At 36.6% G+C, this 10,895-nt stretch overlaps 1 long non-coding RNA gene across 1 annotated transcript; it reads left to right on the top strand.

Moving 5' to 3' along the window:
* The first annotated feature begins 248 nt into the window (after positions 1-248).
* Positions 249-9,605, top strand: LOC103096222 (uncharacterized). The gene is made up of 2 exons (XR_457212.2): positions 249-4,740; positions 9,087-9,605. It is a non-coding gene; the product is annotated as an uncharacterized LOC103096222 (long non-coding RNA).
* Positions 9,606-10,895: the final 1,290 nt, after the last annotated feature.

Here is a 10,895-nt window from a genome sequence, read left to right on the forward strand (position 1 = left end):
TCCGTCTTGGAGTCAATACTGTGTATTGGCTCCAAGGCAGAAGAGTGGTAAGGGTAGGCAATGGGGGTCAAGTGACTTGCCCAGGGTCACACAGCTGGGAAGTGTCTGAGGCCAGATTTGAACCTAGGACCTCCCGTCTCTAGGGCTAGCTCTCAATTCACTGAGCTACCCAGCTGCCCCCTAGAGAAATTATCTAACTTAACAAGCTAAATATTTGCTCCAGTGCCTGGGTCTACTCCATCAGGGCCCAGGGGTTTCACCCACAAGGCCTCCTCCAAGAGGAAGAGCTATCTGGTCTTAATCTCTCCAGAAGTCAGGAAAGGAGGGACAGTTTTTTCCACTCACCAATCTGAAGTCCAAGGGGAGAATATCCCAGAGCAGTCTTACCAAATGCTAGAATCTCAGGTTCATGTTGAAGAAGGTCCTCCATCAGCCTCCAAAGCCTCAAAAGAACTTGAAGACCCCCTCACAGAAAGTTGTAGCCACTTTTAAAGACCCTTCTTTGCGTCACTTCCTGTTCCTTCCTCCACTTTACAGGGACCAGTTGTAGCCTTTAAATTTGCTTAGAACTACCCAGGGGGAAGTCAGTTGTTTTTGAGTTGTTACCCAATTTAGGAAGTTGTGGACCTCCCCCACTTGGGTGTCCCCCACTTAGGCTGTATTCACTTCTATTGTCTAAATTTAAAATTGGATAAGGAGAGAGTTAATCCCATCTTCACATCCAAGTTGCTTATGGGCTTTTCCAATGGTATTTTCTCCAGTCCAGTCATAGGGGGAGGGTACAAATAAAGGCAATGTAACAGAACATATAGCTAATGGCCAAAACATAGTAGTGAAAATGACTTGGTGTAACAGATATTAGATTAGATTAATATGTGGACTTAAAAAACATAATTAAATCTTAAAACAATCAGCAAATCAATATATGTGGTAGGATGCAGTAACACAGTGTCAATAGAAGCTTGCACATGTGAGCAATCAATCCAAGAGTCCTTTTCTCCAATTCTGATAGCTGTGTTACAGAGACTTCTTCACTATTTGGAGGAGAGCAAACTGAAACAGTTAACATCAATTAAGCAAATGGAGTCTAAAAAAGCTTAAAATTCACCTCTAGACTCTTTAAGGTTCCTTCCCCTCCCAAGTATCATCATCTATTTATATTCTTTTGGTCACACCTCTGGGGTTCCCCATACCTGCAATGAGCATAGTGTGGACAAAACCCCATAATGGATGCGTTGCAGTGACTGGGCAGGCCAAAATGGCAAGAGGGTGTAGGGAGATGAATCTCCCTTCTGAATCTTGTGATTACTCAAGCTGACAGTAAGGACAAATGTACCCAGGAACAGTAGGAAGGAAAGACATCCTAAAACAGTAACACTCTCTGGGAATGGGAGCTATTTGAGATAGGCAGGAAATTGGCCATGCTGGTAATTCTGCGTATTAAATTGGCTGAACATCTACTTCCTGTTAGTAGGTGGCATTAGCATAGTAGCACTGGCTAGGAGTTCAAGCCAAGGAATGTTTGGGTGAAGAGTTCCATCCCTTTGCCCCCCCAGGGGTAAAGCTAGTAGCCCCATGACTCTTCAGTCCCCACCCCCACAGCCAGGAGCATGGAAGCCCTCCTGGGTTAGCCAGGTTGGGGTAGGGGTGGAGAACATGGATTGGCTGCTCCATGCTTTGTTCCCCTGCTAAAAAGCAGCTTGTGCAGACTTGAGACCCACATGTAGGGGAGGTAGCCCAACGGGATGTGGATCTCGCCCTTCTGACAGAAAAAAAAAAAGTGGTTCCAAACAACTCCCAGACCTTCTGGCAAACAGTAGTGGTAGGGAGGCTGTGGCAGGTTCTAGAGGAGAGACAACAGTGAACTGCAGTAGCCTGGGGACAAGAGAAAGGGCAGTGGGAGGAGGAGGAACAATAAGGGCGGCAGAGGCTTCAAAAGTAATCTTGTTTTTTTTTTTTGTTTATTAAAAAAAAAATTGCTTTACCAACTTAGAGAGAAACAAGTCCTAAATTCCAGACTTCTGGTCACCAACAATGTAAAATTTAAATTAATATCCAATAACTCCAAGTATTATATTTTATAAGATTAATTAACAATCACTTGAAGCAGAAGAAATAAAAGGACAAAAGTAAAAGCCTGAGTAAAGGCACATTTCCCAGCCATGTTGGCAGGAAAAGAGAGAGAGAGGGAAGGAACTACATAAAACTTATATCTTCCCTACTTTTGTACATAATGTGAGAAGAAACATGGGAAACTGAGAAAGAGAGTTTCTGGGGAGCAAATTCTAATTAGACAGTTTCAGTTCTTGAAACTAAAAAAGAAAATTTGCTTAGCTGACACTTTTTTTTTCTCTTGCCTTTTCTATATGCCCTTTCTCTCCCTCACTTCCAAAAATAAATAAATAAACAAACCAGGCCTTTGAGTCAGCTTAATCCTATCTGGGAAAAGTATTACATTACTTCCTCCATAGTCTTTAATGGTTTTGATTTAGCAAGAATGTTGGATATATCAATCCCTCTAGACCCTAACTTCCCCTTCATTAAATTCTGGAATCAATTTTTCAAGCTTATGACAGGATTATTCTCTATCTACTCCCCACCTACCTCCCACCACATATATTTTTTATATTCCTTGACATAGGAAAATTCTCTCACCTTGGCTTCTGAATTGTTAAAAATTTCTATAGCTTCCCACACTCTTCACCTTACCATATGCCTAAGCCAATAAATAAAGGACCTTTTCCCCTTTGATCTCTTGAAGAATCTCTTTCTTCACACTCCTGGATTTCTAGATGCTTATGTCTTAGAAGTTTTCTTGCCTTTGACTTCTTTTCTCTGTCTTGCATGGTTTTGTTAAATTAGATTTGATAGCCTATTTTAACAGTTGTCTCTGCCTTTATTAAGGAAGATGACTTCTTTATTCTTTTATCTAAATAGGCATTCATTCTCCAGTTTCCTGGAGGCCACATAGCCGCAGCAATTATATGACTTAATGATTTGTGATTGATTCCCCTGAGCTCCATGATTCCATGCTATCCCTGGAACAGATCCCATTTCTAGACTGATATTTTCCTTACTTGATTCTTCCATACATACAAAATGTTAATGATAGACCCACTTGGTAGTCAATAAACAATATCTTTTGAGAGACTTTTTTTTGTTCAGATCTTCCTCTTTGTTTTGGGGTTTTTGAGGGTTTCAAGACCCTCCCTAGAGAGGGCTTGGGCTTGCTTTTTGAACTTTAACCATATATTTTTAATAGGGTAGGGAGAAAGAAAAGATTTGTGATGGAATCTGTGATTTTATCAATGTGGGGGGGGATTCTCTTTAGCAATACAAGTTAGTTAACCATCTAAAAAAGAAGGAAGGAATAAAGGAAGGAGGAAGGAATGAAGGAAAAAAGAAACAAAGGAAGAGGGAGAGAAGGGGGAAGAGGGAAGGAGGAAGGAGACAATTTGAGATAACTGAGAAGTTCAATGACTTGTTGGCCCAATCTATCAACTCCTTCACAATATGTTAAGTAATATTAATAATTATAAATATTTTCCTATTCATCAGGATAGATTCATAATCAACAAATATTTGAAAACAGCAATCTTTTGGCTCAAAGCTAAACATCGCCAGTTGCTTCAGATTAATCCTAGGAATTTAGTTCATTGCTATAAAATTAGAAAGGATTGTAAAGGTTATCTAGTCTTTTAAAAAATAAGAAAAACAAAATACCTCCTGGGAGTTTGTAAGAAAGCAAAGTAAGAAATGCTTTAATAGCACAAACCCTCCACAAATAGAAAAATAAATAATTTTCCTCAAAATAAAGGAAAGCAGGAGAGATTATAAATAATAATAATATTATATATATATATATAATAAATAATAATAATAATAAATAAAAGACAATAAAAAATGACAGAAAAGAATAAATGGGTTGTGGGGGCAGAGAATCAACTCTCTAAAAGCTAGAATGTAGCAAATGGAATTGGAGGCACAGGATATATTGAAGAAAACAATTCTCTAAAGGCTAGAATGGGCCAATTGGATATGGAGGTACAGAAATACACTGAAGAATAAACATCCTAAAGATTAGAGTGGGCCAAATGGATATGGAAGCAAAAAAAAAAAAATTAGAAAATATAAGCAAAGGAAAACAACACTACTTAAAGATCAGAATTGGCCAAATAGAAAAAGAAATACAGAAGCTCAAGGAAAAAAATAATTCCTTAAAATTAGAATTGGGTAAATGGGAGCTAAAGAATCCATAAGAAGTCAGGAAAAAAAATAAGACAAAATAAAAGAATGGGAAAAAAAGAAAAAAAATATCTGAAATACCTTACTGGAAAAACAACTGACCTAGAAAATAGACCGAGGAGAAGCACTCTAAGAATCACAGGAATACCTGAAAGCCAAACTCAAAAAAAAAAAAAGATCCTAGATATCATATTAAAAGAAATCATGATGCAAAGCTGCCCTAGTGTCATCAAACAAGAAGGAAAAATATTTTTTTAATTTATCAATTATTTCCTGTGCAAGAGACCCCCCCAAATAAAACTTACTGGGACTATTATAGCCAAATTTCAGAACTCTGAAGCTAAAGTTTCCAAAAGGCAAAGGTTCTAGATCTATCACCGATAATTATCTACTCAGCAAAACAGTATAATCTTTCTTGAGAACAAATGCATATATAATGAATTGGAGGACTTCCAGACATTCCTGACAAGAGACCAGAGCTGAAAAGAAAATCCAGTGAGTAAATTCGAGTGAAGTATAAAAGTATAAAAACTATGGATTTCAATAAGGTTAAATTGATTACATTCCTACATGAGAAAGTGATAATGAGAATATTCAAGGTATATATAATAGTTGAAATACTTAAGAATTCTATCACTATTGGGGCAATAAGGAGTATACATAGACAGGAAGAAGAGAATACGTTGAATAGGGTGGTATATTTCTAAAATGAAGGATTAAGTAAGGATAACAGCCTGGAAGAATAGAAATGGATAGAAGACTGTAAATTATCTCAGAAGAAAAGGCACATAAGAGTCAATACAGTTGAGGAGAAGATAGAGGGTGGCAGGCAATGCCTTTACTCTCATCAGAATTTTCTCAGAATGAGAATAACATCCACATGTAGTCAACTATAGAAACCTACCTTACCCTTTAGGGAAATAGGAGGGGAGACAAGGAGAAAGAGAAGTGAGGAGATGATCAAAAGTGAGGATGAACTGGAGAGGTGGTGGTCAGAAGCAAAGTAATTGTGAACAAGGAAAGGCTAAAAGGAGAAAAAGGGAAGGATAAATAGGTGGAAAATAAAATGGAGGGAAACATATAATTAGTCACCTTCTCACTATAATTGTGAATATGAATGGGGTTAAGTCATCCATAAAATCAAAGAGGATAGCAGAGTGGATTTAAATGCAGAATTTCAAAATATGCTATCTAGAACACATTTAAATCAGGGAGACATGCAGAGGGAAAGTAAGAGATTGGAGCAGAATTAATTATGCCTCAAGTAAAGTTGTTTTTTTTTTATTTTAAATGGATGACAGTTGTTAAAAAAAAAGGAAGGAAGGAAGGAAAAAGAACTGAGCAAAGATCTGAGCAAAACTGACTTTATTGTAAGAGCTACAGGTTACAAAAGCCAGAGTCTCCAGACTCCCAAGATAGTCTAACAGCCTGAGTCATAGGTCTTAAAGATTTTATAACCATAGGCAGTGACTCAAGTCACTGTTTAGCTCAAAGACCAGAGGTTATGAGCAGGGCAAGGTGTTCTGAACAGTTTCTGACCATGAGTGATGAACAGGGTTCTCCCCTTTTTATTCCTTCCCTTTATTGGTGACCTGGTCATGAAACAGCAGGGCTAAGGGCTTGGTTTTCCCATGTCACAAACTCCAGAGTGTGTGGCAAAGTTAGGGGATAGGTACAACACTTTCATCATTGCAGAAGCTTTTAATACTATTCACATTATTATTATATCTTATTTAAATAACAAACTCTACTGTAACAGAATCCTTAGAAGGGGTTAAAAGGTACTTAATTAAATATCTTTTCTGGCCTAAAGTTGAACATATATCAATGATGGGTCAATACTAAATACATAGAGAAAACTCCTCTCTGGGCAACACATAGTCCAGAAGGGGCTACTTCCCTACTGAGGTGCATAGATGGCAATAAAAGGGGAAGAAGAGGGGAAATGCCAAACCTGTAACAGTCAAATGTAAAAATATAGAGAAGATAAAGATTTCAGGATCTTTGGCTAGAAAGTAGTCTCCCCTTATAACATAAATGCAAAATTAGGAGAAAGTTGGATAGCTTAAGAAGCCTTAAGGGCATTTGAAGAGCATATTTCCAAATACTTCTAGACATTAAAGAATGATTTTCCTCTTGTGGTTAAAAGTTTTTCAAGATCAATTTACACTGTAGGATCACAAGTATCAGATATATACACATGATTGCAAATTTACACAAAAACTCATTTGACAATGGCAAGCTCTCTTCTAGGGCATCGGAAGCATATATAATATTAGACCTTGTGTGAATAAGCAATAGTTCCTGAGAAGTGCCAGAGGCAGGTGGAGTTGAGTTGGAAGAAGTTGGTTGTCTGGAGTAATGCGGACAATGATGACCGGAAATTTATTGGCAATGTTCACTAGGCACAGTGCCTGGCACTCAAAGTATGGCTCTTGATGAGACACGACGATGGTTCATTGGTTACCTTTGCATCATGAGGTGTTAAACAGAGAAGTCTCCTAACAGTCTTCATATATTATGAGAAAATGATTACCTCTCTCACTTTTCTGGTTAGAAGGTCAAGAAATTTGGCCTTACAAAGACTACTCTGAATACCACACATTTCTGGTTTATTTTCCATGGATGGGTGGCTTTGCAGCAATCTGGGAGACCAAGTAGAGATGGCAAAATTTCTTCTGAAAATATCTAATGTTTTTAGAGCAGAGTCCTTCATCATAGTCAAGGTAGTAATAGGGGAAGAAGACATGCGTCAAATCTCCTTGTGTGACAAGGAAATCACTTTAAAAGACTGATATATATTAATTTAAGGTCACCAAGGAATTCAGCTATGTAATTCCTAAATGAAAACTCAAGTCAGCCGTCAACCTTTTATAGAGTTTAATTACAAACAGGAGGAAGAAAGGAATTAGAGATATAGAGAGAGAGGGAGAGAGAAAGGGGAGAGAAGGGAATAGGGCTTAAATACCCCCTCTGTTTAGGCTGGGCCAAAAGGCCCAAGCCCTTAGATAGCTGAGGCAAAGAAAGGAGATCAGTCCCTATTACCCACGTGACCAAAATGGAGAAACAGTCTCAGCGGCCTCCACCTCCAGCTTCCTTCAGAGCAGGACAACCTCTCAGAGCCAAAAAACTCTCCCTTCAGTTCTCACATCTACCAATCACTGTCCATCATTTTCCCTGTGCCAATGGTGGCTCTAGCTTAACCCAGGACTGCCCAGAGGTCTGTGGCTTTGCACATGTCTGTTGAAGGTCATATTCTCAAATAATTAAATCTTGATCTATGCTGCAGCCCTTCCTAAATCCTGTTACCCTGAGTAGGGTAGAGATTGGAATAATTAAACTTTGATCTATGCTGCAGCCCTTCCTAAATCCTGTTAGGACTGAGTAGGGTGGAGATTGCAATTTCCAAGACCTGGTTCTGTCATTCCAAGTATCTCCATTGTATCAATTCTAAAATCAATCATGACTCAAAGAAATTCCTGTTCTATGCTTAAGCATAGGTCAAAGCCCTTTCCATTGTTCAGCAAAAGGTTTCTGTCCTAAAGTAATCTTAAGAAGGGAGGAGGAGGAACCTTCCATGCCAATGGGGTTCACATTCCAATAGAGTTCCAACTCTCAATAGGAAATTTTTCAAGTATGAAATTTCCCAATGGTGAAATTTCCAACATTTATAAGTCTAAGAAATTTTAAGGTTTACACTTGCCAGTGAAAAATTGCTCACTAGTGGCAAGGAAATTTTCCAATTCAAGAAAATTTCAGTTTTAAATTTTAAAATCATCAAGGTAAGGAGGCATGAGGAATAAATTAGAGTGGATTAGCTGAGGACTTTTAAACAATTGATTGTGGGTTCGGGGAAGGTGCTAAGGGTTCTGAACAAAGTTAAGTTGAGGCCAGCAAAGCAGAGAGGAAAACATCCCTTTGCAGAATTAACCAAAATCTCAATTCAAAATCTTAAAATTTTGAAAATTTCAAATTTAAAAGGTCACCCATGCCCATAGTGAACGTAGAGGCACCAACAGCATTTATCTTGACAGGTATCAAGCTTGAATAAAGGAAATAGGGGTGACTGTTCGAGGATGGCTCTATTAAGAGTCACAAAAGGAAGAAGTTGAAGATATTAGGAAGGAACCAGATTGAAGGTAGAATTGCCAGTAAGACAATAGCAGTAGAAGAATCTGCTGCTCACACATAGATTATAATGAAATTTAGTAGAAACAGGTTAAGAGCTATATGGTAGAAGCCTATATGCATCATAATGAGGAAAATAAGTCTTTTTAGGAAAGAAAAATTAAAAGTAGAATGAGTTATTTTTTAAATGTTATGTGTCACTGAATATAAGATGGAGCACTAATGTGGCATAATAAAAAATTGAGTTTGCTATATAAAAGGGAAAAGTGAGATATAAATAGGCTCTTGTTCAATCTGAGGTAGGGGTTACAGAGAAGCAGAATGACAGAAAATGGCAGTCTATTTCAGATTTTATTTAGATGACCATATGAGGGAAAATGAGTTGGGAGGACCTACCTTGGTACTCCCAAAAAGTTGCACCCCAGTTGTTACCCAGGGCCAGAAAAATAGTGATATGAAGCATCTGGCCAGAAATCATTCATTCTGATGGGTCATTTGACAATCTAAGGAAGGATTTAACATTCATTCCTGAAATGATCTTACAAATATTTCAAAATAAATCCTAAGTATTCATAGAATGAATATAATTAAACCTTTATACTCAATGTTTTGGAACTCATCAAATTTGATATTCAATATACTTTAATGAGAAAAAAATGGTAGCAGTATTTGACATTTGTTTGATATGTGACTTGTTGGCATTGCAATCTCAGGAAGAATATGCCCACTCCAGGTGAAACATCACATGTTAGCTCAAGAGCATAAAGGAGAACTCAACACTGAGGAGCTATAGAATCTTCAGAAGCAGAAAAGCTAATGATCAGAGTGTTTTCTTAGGTGATCAAGAAACAAAGGAGGGTGTCTCCACTTCATTCATCAAAGAAACATGTGGAAAATGGATGGAAGTACAAAACTTTGTTGAAAAATATCACCCTGTTAAATCTTTTTTAACAAACCAATTTGTAAATTTTATTAAATGACCAAACTATTTCCCACTTTAGAGGAATTTTGAAATGGACAACAATGAACATCATGGATTGGTTTCTTTGAATCTCAAAGTTCAGTGGTGATAAGGGACAGAAAAGAGAAAGAAAAAGCACTTCAAAAAGACACTTGCCCTCAGATATTATGGAAGGGGACTCCTCTTCCATACAACATTTCTTCTCTCCATCATGTCATGAACTCCTCTCAATATACATAAAGTTAAATTAAATTTTTTTTGCTTAAATCTATTTCTTATTTATACCTATTATTAATAGTTATTTAGTAAAATGCAACTTCATTAATTCATATAATGCCTTATGAAATTTGGGTTTTCTGGGTGTCTAGATTGTATTAATTTATTTTACTGGATTAAATTGATTTAATTTATGGGAAAAATTAATTTGGTACTCAACCTTTTTAATACATGACCTGTCTTCTGGAACAAATGAATGATGAGTACCAATAATAAGGTAGGTAGAAAAATGAACCATAGATTTAGTTCCATTTTGGGATAAGTGCTAGAAATCATATTAAATGGGCACTTAATTTTATCCCAACAAGTAAGGGGAAATATTTGGCTATAGTAAGACAGACAGGAAGTATAAGAAGTGGCAGCAAAAAAGTTTAGTGCAGCCATTTCAGGAAGTTCCAAGAAGACTCAAGAGAGAGAAAAGTAAAGGCAAGTAAATAATTATTGTCTTATTTAAGAAATAAGGTAAACCTATTATAATGTTTTTACTTTAAAAGTTGTATGTTATAGATTTGTGGAGTCAATCCAATATATGATCAGCAGTCTGGTTACTTTACTAAGGCAGGGATTCAAACTAGAGATCACTTTCAAAAGTAAAACACAAGTCAGTTCTGATTTCATTTTACCAAGATGACAGCTATTCATGATAACAATCTGAAAACCCTATAAATGTATTCTATATTGTGTTGGTATAGCCTTTACTTTTCAATTAACTTTTTTTCATTTTTTTTCATTTTTAAACCTTCAAAAAGTCATTTCTCTACCAGATTTTCTCATTTATGATACAAGTTACACCACATGAAGAAACCATATTAACATTTCATTTCAATCTCTTCAGATGATCAGACTCTTACACCGTTTGTTTATAGTTGCTTTTATTTGGAGTAAGAAAGTGTGTGTTTAAAATTTTTTTAAATAACAAAAGCATGATGGGTCTATGGTCAGTCTTATAGAGAAAAAAACTTTGCAAGTTTAGGTAACTTTATTACATTGCAGTATACAATATAATTCACAAAAAGACCCTCAAATCCAAAGATCATTAATGGAAAAAACTTCTAAATTCCATCAAACACATTAGAAGTGAAACAAAAGAGAATTTAAACAAGAGGTTGATTATAGTAATGACCTAAAAAAGATGTTCAGAGATCTTGAAATTCAACCAAAGACACACTACACCTAGGGAGATGAAAACAAGCATTATGCTATTGATAAAAGGAAGTTAGAGGTAAGTGAAAGATTATTATGGGAGATAATTATTAAAGGACTTCTAAAACTGTGGTATTATTAA

Source organism: Monodelphis domestica, chromosome 1 (genome assembly GCF_027887165.1).
Source record: "Monodelphis domestica isolate mMonDom1 chromosome 1, mMonDom1.pri, whole genome shotgun sequence".
In the NCBI taxonomy this organism is placed as follows: Eukaryota; Metazoa; Chordata; class Mammalia; order Didelphimorphia; family Didelphidae; genus Monodelphis; species Monodelphis domestica.